This window comes from Lactuca sativa, chromosome 8, assembly GCF_002870075.4.
Source record: "Lactuca sativa cultivar Salinas chromosome 8, Lsat_Salinas_v11, whole genome shotgun sequence".
NCBI lineage: Eukaryota > Viridiplantae > Streptophyta > Magnoliopsida > Asterales > Asteraceae > Lactuca > Lactuca sativa.
The window spans coordinates 142,609,673-142,619,169 of record NC_056630.2 but is presented as its reverse complement, the minus strand read 5'-3'; positions in this window follow the sequence as shown (position 1 = coordinate 142,619,169).

Genomic DNA, 9,497 nt, shown 5'->3' with positions numbered 1-9,497 from the left:
ATGCTGCCCAATCCCACCAAAATCCAGGAGTTCCTCGAGTCGAAAACTCCTCACAACCTCAACGGTGTATAGGAGATCAGCGGAAGGTTGACGGTATTGGGAAGATTCATCGCCAAATCCGCAGAAAAAGCACTCCCTCTATACCAAACACTTAAAGGGTGCATAGACAAAAAGTAGTTCGACTAAACAGAAAAAGCGGATGCGGCATTGCAACAACCGAAAGATGCTCTACACCAACTACCGACTCTCGCCTGCCCGCTACCAGGGGAAACACTATAGATACATCAAGCAGCTTTCGAAAAAGCTATCTCCTCTGTGTTAGTGGTAGATAGGGAAGGAAAGCAGGTTTACAAGGGCCAGAGGTCAATTACATGGCCTTAGAAAAACTAGTCCTCACCCTGGTATACGTTGTCAGACAGCTACGGAGGTATTTTCAAGCCCACAAGGTGGAAGTTCTGACTAGTTATCCGATAAAGCAGGTGTTGCTAAGGCCAGAAAAGTATGGGCGCCTGGCCAAGTGGGCTATAGAATTAGGCGAGCATGATATCCATTGCCACCCTCGGACTAGCATCAAGGCCCAGACCCTCGCAGACTTCCTGGTTGAAATTCCAGATACCATTAAGGGAGTGCCGACGACGATCTTCGTCGACCCACTTGAGCCTGAATTCGGAAAAGAACTCTAGAAACTATACACCGACGACGCAGTAAGCAAGGAAGTTTTAGGCGTAGGCCTGATCCTACGAAGTCCCAAGGGTGAAGAGATCACTTATGCGCTTCGATTCAACTTCCAAGTATCAAACAACGAGGCAGAGTACAAAGCACTCTTAGCAGGTCTGAGTCTAGCCGAGGAGGTTGGCGCAAAACAACTAGCGGTCCTCAGTGATTTGTTACTTGTCACAAACCAAATAAACAAACTGGGGTATATTGGCCAGACGTGTACAATGACGCCTCAGCCCTAACCAAGAGATGCAAAGAGTGCCAAGCATTCGCTCATTTCCAAAATCAATCGGCCATGCCTTTAACTAGTTCCATCAGCCCCTGGCCTTTCCACAATTTTTTCACATTTTAAAAACATATTTTCATTCATAAACATTATAAAATCTCATCGTTCTACATATCAATCCATATAACACAACCCAAGATCATAATGTATAAAAACTCCTCATGTCTGTACTGATCATGCCGGCGCCTTCCCGCGATCCTCACTGGTACCTGAAACACATAACACCAAACATTGTAAGCATAAATGCTTAGTGAGTTCCCCAAAATACCACATGCAACACATATTAGCCACTCAAGGCTATAACTCTGTATGACCCTTTGGTCAAAGTTTCTCAGTGGGACCCTCCAGTCCAATAACTTTGTGGACCCTCTGGTCCTAACTCTGTGGACCATTCGGTCCTAACTCTGAATCACATATAGCACAAAATCACATAGATATCACATCATGTAATAGCATACAACATACTCTGTCACATAACTCTAATTACCACTCTAGGTAAAGTATAGTGAGAAGACTCACCTCAGGTAACTTAGTAATTCTCGAACTCGGTAAAATCTGGTCTAACCCCCGCCTAATCACATGGAATAAGCACTCTAATGAATACAACCCTCAAGGCTAGACTAATACCTCTCTTAGTACTCTCAGAAGGGTAAAAAACCATTTTACCCCTCTCATGGCTCAAAGACCCTAACATTGACCAAACCCTAAAAGTCAACAAAAGTCAACGGTCAAACTTTGACCAAACTCGTCGAGTGCACTCATGTGACTCGGCGAGTACATGCGTGTCCTCTTCGCCCATGGTCCTCACTCGACTCGCTGAGTCAACCCTACACTCAACGGGTTATCACAGGTCGCGAATCGCGGGGCAACCCGACTCGACTCGTCGAGTCCCTTATGGGCTCGGCGAGTTCCTCCCACGACAACACTCATCTGACCTCCTGAGGTCAGATCTGCTTCTCTAATATATATATGACTTCCCCATGACCAATAAACACGTAAAGGTCGAATCTTGCTACACATGCATTGCTCCCAAGGCTTATTTTGGTGAAATCCCTTCTAACATGGCAACCTATGTCCATTTCCTCCATAGAACCACAAAAAGCAGAATGGTTCAGGCTCTCTGGACCTCAAGCCAAAAAGTGGGGGGTTAGAAAACCCTAAATTCAATTCCCTTAAGCAAAACAGAAGGATAAGATCGAATAGCTACCTCAAAATTGAAGATCCAGCTAAAAACCCACTGAAATGCAATCCTCTTGACCTTGCTGGAAACACTTTCTCCTTTGCAAAATCACACCAAAAATGATCAAAATAGCTCAACCTCTCTCACAACTCGGTCAAGCTCTCTAGGGTTTCTCTCTTAGGACTAGTAGCCGCAAATGGAGGCCATAAAGGCCTTTAAATAGGGCACAGACCCCGAGAATTAGGGTTTCAATCCACACCGCGGACTCGTCGAGTCCACCCTTTCCGACTCTTCGAGTCCGTTCATTAATCCAATCAGCAATTGTGGTCGTACTCGACGAGTCTACGACTCAACTCGTCGAGTCCCTCTCTTTTTCTCAAAAATAAATGATAAAATATAATACCTGGAATTCCGGGTGTTACAATTATCCTCCACTAGAATCAGACTTCTCCCTCGAAGTCTTACTCCACAAACAACTCTGGATGCTGCTCGCGCATCTCTAACTCCGGCTCCCAAGTCAGCTCGGACCCTCTCTGATGTTGCCACTGGACCTGCACCAGGGGCACCTCCTTGTTCCTCAGAACCTTGATCTGCCGATACACAATTGCAACTGGCCTTTCAACATAATTCAGGATGGCATCCACCTGAATATCCTCCAACGGTACCACCGTCGTTTCTTCAGATATACACTTCCTCAACTGAGACACGTGGAAGGTATCATGGATCTGACTCAACTCCACAGGTAGCTCCAAATGATATGCTACACTACCTACCTTCGCGGTCACCCTGAACGGACCGATGTACCGAGGCCCCAGCTTGCCCATCTTCCTGAATCGGATCACTCCTTTCCAAGGAGATACCTTCAGGAGTACGAAATCCCCCACCTGGAACTCAAGCTCGGATCGTCGCCTATCCGCATAACTCTTCTGGAGACTCTGAGCTGTCAACAACCTCTGTCTGACCTGTTATATCTGCTCAGTCGTTTGAAGCACTAACTCAGTGCTGCCCATCACTCGCTGCCCGACCTCTCCCCAGCATGTGGGAGTCTGACACCTCCTCCCGTACAACAACTCAAAGGGAGGCATGCCGATACTTGAATGGTGGTTGTTGTTATAAGAAAACTTAGCCAACGACAAATACGTGTCCCAACTTCCTCCGAAGTCCATCACACATGCTCTCAGCATGTCTTCGAGCGTTTGAATCGTCCGCTCACTCTGATCGTCCGTCTGTGGGTGGTATGCGGTACTAAAATGTAGTCTTGTACCCAACTCCTCATGGAATTTCTTCCAGAATCTGGAAGTGAAACACACATCTCGATCTGACACGATCGAGATCGGCACTCCATGTCGCGATACCACCTCTCTCACATATAACTCTGCCCGCCTCTCAGCAGAAAATTTCTCACTGATAGCAAGAAAGTGAGCGCTCTTCATTAGCCGATCAACAATCACCCAAATTGCATCGACTCCCCTCGCAGTCCTTGGCAATTTGGTGATAAAATCCATGGAAATTTATTCCCACTTCCACTCGGGAACTTCAAGTGGCTACAACTTTCCATGCGGACACTGGTGTTGGGCCTTCACTCTGCGACAGGTCAAGCCCCTCTCTACGAACCACGCGATATCCCTCTTCATACAGGGCCACCGATACTCCCTCTTCAGGTCCAAATACATCTTAGTGGCCCCAGGGTGGATCAAGAACCTCGATCTATGCGCCTCCTCCATCAGAATGGTATGTGCCCCGCCTCCAAACAACACCCAAATCTGACCCTGAAAAGTCATAAGCCCACGGCTATCGCCAACGAACTCAAATATCTACCTGATCACCCGCTCTCTTTTGCGGTTCTCCGGTCTCATGGCCTCTATCTGGGCCTCCCGAATGGTGTCCAACACCGGGGTCATCACTGCCAATCTTAAACAAACATCTCGTAACGGGGCACTCTCCGCCCTACGACTCAGGGCATCGGCTACCATATTAGCCTTGTCCGGGTAGTACAGGATCTCACACTCATAATCCTTTACCACATCCAACCATCTCCTCTGGCGCATATTCAGGTTGGCTAATCCATCAGATACTACAAGCTCTTGTGGTCCGTGTATATGTGTAACATCCCCCTCTGGCACGTATCACAATATTGTCCGCTTTGGACCGCTCGGCACGAGGACTTCCCAGGGGGTCACCCATCCTGGTACTACTCCCGCCCGAGCACGCTTAACTGCAGAGTTCTTATAAGGAATGCTTAGTTCTCCCACAAGAACTCTGCGGTTAAGCGTGCTCGGGCGGGAGTAGTACCAGGATGGGTGACCCCCTGGGAAGTCCTCGTGCCGAGCGGTCCAAAGCGGACAATATTGTGATACGTGCCAGAGGGGGATGTTACAAATGGTATCAGAGCTAGGGCATGGGTCGATGTGTTCGACGGGGACGTCGAACCCTATAATGGGGGGTGAAAGTGGGTTAGATCTGATCCCACATCGGCTTGGAAGGAGAACGAAACCAGGGTGGATCTTCAGGTCCAAATACATCTTAGTGGCCCCAGGGTGGATCAAGAACCTCGATCTATGCGCCTCCTCCATCAGAATGGGACGTGCCCCGCCTCCAAACAACACCCAAATCCGACCCTGAAAAGTCATAAGCCCACGGCTATCGCCAACGAACTCAAATATCTACCTGATCACCTGCTCTTTTTTGCGGTTCTCCAGTCTCATGGCCTCTATCTGGGCCTCCCGAATGGTGTCCAACACCGGGGTCATCACTGCCAATCTTAAACAAACATCTCGTAACGGGGCACTCTCCGCCCTACGACTCAGGGCATCAGCTACCATATTAGCCTTGTCCGGGTAGTACAGGATCTCACACTCATAATCCTTTACCACATCCAACCATCTCCTCTGGCGCATATTCAGGTTGGCTGATCCATCAGATACTACAAGCTCTTGTGGTCCGTGTATATGTGTAACATCCCCCTCTGGCACGTATCACAATATTGTCCGCTTTGGACCGCTCGGCACGAGGACTTCCCAGGGGGTCACCCATCCTGGTACTACTCCCGCCCGAGCACGCTTAACTGCAGAGTTCTTATAAGGAATGCTTAGTTCTCCCACAAGAACTCTGTAGTTAAGCGTGCTCGGGCGGGAGTAGTACCAGGATGGGTGACCCCCTGGGAAGTCCTCGTGTCGAGCGGTCCAAAGCAGACAATATTGTGATACGTGCCAGAGGGGGATGTTAAAAATGGTATCAGAGCTAGGGCATGGGTCGATGTGTTCGACGGGGACGTCGAACCCTATAATGGGGGGGTGAAAGTGGGTTAGATCTAATCCCACATCGGCTTGGAAGGAGAACGAAACCTTTCCTTATAAAGGGGTGTGGATACCTTCTTTGTCACAACGCGTTTTAAAGCCGTGAGGGCAGCAGATCCCATAAGAGCTCTGCAGTTAAGCGTGCTCGGGCGGGAGTAGTACCAGGATGGGTGGCCCCCTGGGAAGTCCTCGTGCCGAGTGGCCCAAAACGGACAATATTGTGATACGTGCCAGAGGGGGATGTTACAGGGTGGGTGGGATGGACGTTGTGATATTAGTTAAAATAACAAAAAATGAAAACCGATAGAAAAATTCACATCTAAACGCGTTTTTTAATTTTCTAAAACACAAAATGAAAAACGAATAAGATTTAACTAAACGCATTTTCTAAATTTTCCAATGAAAACGAAAAACGAAAATTGAAAACGGAAAACAGAAAACAGAAAATGAAAACTGGTTTTCCGCAACTAAACGCACCCTTAGTATTTTAACAACTTTAAAAGTTTATAAGTTTGATAATAACGTTTATTTAGATTTTCGTGTAAATTATTTATAAAGTATAAGAGAAGGTGATAAACGATTTATATTTTTTAAACACAATATTTCTTGTGTTTTACTTGTATTCCCCTCCCCCCCCCCCCCCCCCTAAAACATAGAAAAATTTTGGAAAAGTGTAGGGGTACGAACTCACCTTAAGTGTGATTGCGAGTAGAATCTAGCTAGAAACTGACAGCGGTTCATCTTAACTGGCACGGCCTTCGGAAAACAAGAGAGATGAAAGATTTTTGGTGTAAGGAAGTAAATGGTCGAGATTTCTATTTATAGGTTGATTTTTGGTCTCTCGCTTCGTGAGCCTCACATGCTCATGTTGTGAGCTTCCATGAGTCACCCCGTAGACTTCTTAGGTGTTTTCTACCATCAATTAGTGGCGTTTTGACTCCTCACATCGTGAGAATTCAAGCTCACGTCGTGAGCCTTTAACGTAGACTTTTCGTGTGTCTTCTAGGATTGAAAAGTGGCGTTTGACTCCTCACGTTGTCAGTCCAGTCAGATTAGGGTTTCTGACACGCGTCATGTTCTCAGACAATTGTATCTTCGGAAGGTCATAACTTTTGCATACGAGCTCCGTTTTTGACGTTTTTATATCCACACGTAGGTATTTCCGAGTACTAGAACTTTCTTTTAGACTTTAATAGCTAATTCTAAGTCTATTATAAATTCCACTTGTTATAAAGGCTATAGTGATAGAATTTATCATAACTACTTCATGCGAAGTCAGATTTAGACATTCTATATATTTTTGGGATCGTATAGACTTGTAGTATTGAATGAAAACTTCTTTTAAAGATTAAAGTAAATTGATTATAATAAGTGTTTTTTATATTTATGGGAATTATCTTTGACCTAAATTTGACTGGTGTTACAATCATGAACAATAATGGCCCAACAACCATCATGGTGACACAACATGGTGTAATCCTTGAGAAAAACCTACTTCTTAGCATCGTTGAATGATTTTGAGCATCATAGAGGACTTCATAGCATACTTGGTTCATCACAGACCAAGATGGTCAAACTTGCGCCATCATGGCACAACAACAACTCCTTGGCGCAACAGCATATCCAGATGGCACAACAAGGAATATGGATGGCGCAAGATCATCAAAATTTGAGCAACGACATCACCATGGCGCAACAGGAACATGCATGGCACAACAAGACCATGCATGGCGCAACAACAAGCATGATGGCGCAAAGTAAACATGATGGCGCAAGAGAGAGCGTCATGGTGCAAAAGCATAACTCTTGGCCCATACCTTTATCATATGGCACAAAAAGGTTCCCTTGTTGCTCCATATCACTCCCAAGTGCTTTAAACTTCTTCCAGTTTCTCCAAACCCCCTTATGAATGATCCGTCCTTTGGCACTTGATCCGTTCCTTTGTCAGTCGATCCATTCCTTTCTCAGATGATCCGTTCCTTTGTCACATGCTCCATAAACCCCAAGTGCTCCATTTAGTTCCAAGTGCTCCAAATGTTCCATGAACTTGATCCAAATGCTCGAGTCACATTTAACAATCTCCACCTTGACTTGATTATCCTCTAAACTCCACCTCGAACAAGAACTTGTTCTCCCTTCCTGCCATTCATCCCCGAAGGGACCTATCTCCTGTGAACATCAACCAAGTCCAAGCAAAGATTGAACTTCTTCGTGGGCAACGAATTTTTCAACATATTTGTTGGGTTGATCTTGGTATCAATCTTTAGTATTGAAAACTTGTCTCCTTCCATAATATCTCGAATGAAATTCAGCCTGACATCAATGTGCTTCGTCTTCTCGTGATACACAGGGTTCTTTGCAAGACTCAAAGCACTTTGACTATCACAATACAAGACAGGCTTCTCCACCTTCAGACCAAGACTCTGAATAATCCCTTGCAACCATATCTCCTCCTTTATTCCTTCCATCATGGACATGTACTCAGATTTAGTTGTAGAAAAAGCAATGGTATCATGTAACATTGACTTCCAACTGATGGCACATCCGAATAAAGTGAATATGTAGCACGCCCGTGACCTACGCTTCAATAAGTCACCACCATAATCAGAGTCAACATATACCACTAAGTCACTCTTCGTATTTTCTCCATACACCAAGCAAACATACGCCATTCCCTTCAAGTATCGCAAGATCCACTTTACAGCTTCCCAATGAGTCTTACCTAGATTACTCATAAACTTGTTAACCACACTAACTGCATGAGCAAAATCTGGTTTGGTACAGACCATAGCATACATGAGATTTCCAACAGAACTTGAGTATGGAACCCTGCTCATGTACTTCCTCTCTTCATTAGTAGTGGGTATAGTGCTTGGACCAAGTTTAAAGTGAGCCGTCAAAGGAGTTCCAACTGGCTTGGACTGATCACAATTGAAGGATTGCAGGACTTTCTCAATGTAATTTTGTAAAGAAACACATAACCACCCTGATCTTATGTCCCTTTGAATCTCTATCCCCAGTATCTTCTTTGTTGCTCCCAAATCCTTCATCTCAAACTCATTCTCCAGGGTCTCCTTAAAGTCATTTATTCCATCCATGTCCTTGGTTGCGATGAGCATATCATCAACGTATAGTAACAGATATATGTAGGAATCTGCTGACAATTCCTTAAAGTAAACACAATTGTCAAACCAGTTTCGAGTGTAGCCATTCGAGAACATGAATGAATCAAATCTCTTGCACCATTGTCTTGGAGACTGCTTCGACCCATATAGGGATTTCTTCAGCAAACATACATGATCCTTCTTAGAATCAAGAAACCCTTCTGGATGGGACATTATAATCTTCTCTTCTAAATTCCCATGAAGAAATGAAGTTTTCACATCGAGCTGCTCAAGCTCCAGATCCAATACACTCACCATGGCCAAAAGAACCCGAATTGTTTTATGCTTCACGACCGGTGAGAATACCTCATGATAATCAATTCCTTCTTTCTGATAAAATACTTTCACCACCAACCTTGCCTTAAACCTAGCTGGTTCAACTTCTGGTATCCCTTCCTTCTTTTAAAGATCCATTTTCATCCCATTAGCTTTGCTCCCTATGGTAATGGAAGAAGACCCCATGTTTCATTCTTCTCTAAAGATTGCATTTCTTCATTCATGGCCATTAACCAGTCATTATGTTCTTTACTCGTCACAACCTCTTTATACGATTGAGGCTCCTCAGTGTCAATGTCTTCTCCAGTTGCTAAAGCAAAAGAAATGGAGTCAAGTTCAATTGAATTCACACATCCTATATATCTATTAGGTTTTTGAATGACCATCCTTTACCTTCTCTTTGCTATTTATTCATACCCATCATCCTTCCCGACATCAACACCACTAGACAAAGATCCCATGGGTTGCTCTCGGGTTTCATCTGATGCGATTTGAGCATTCTAACACTCTTATGGTGTACATGCAACCCTAGAAACTTTGGATCTATGTTTTCTCTATTATACATGCAAACTTTTTAT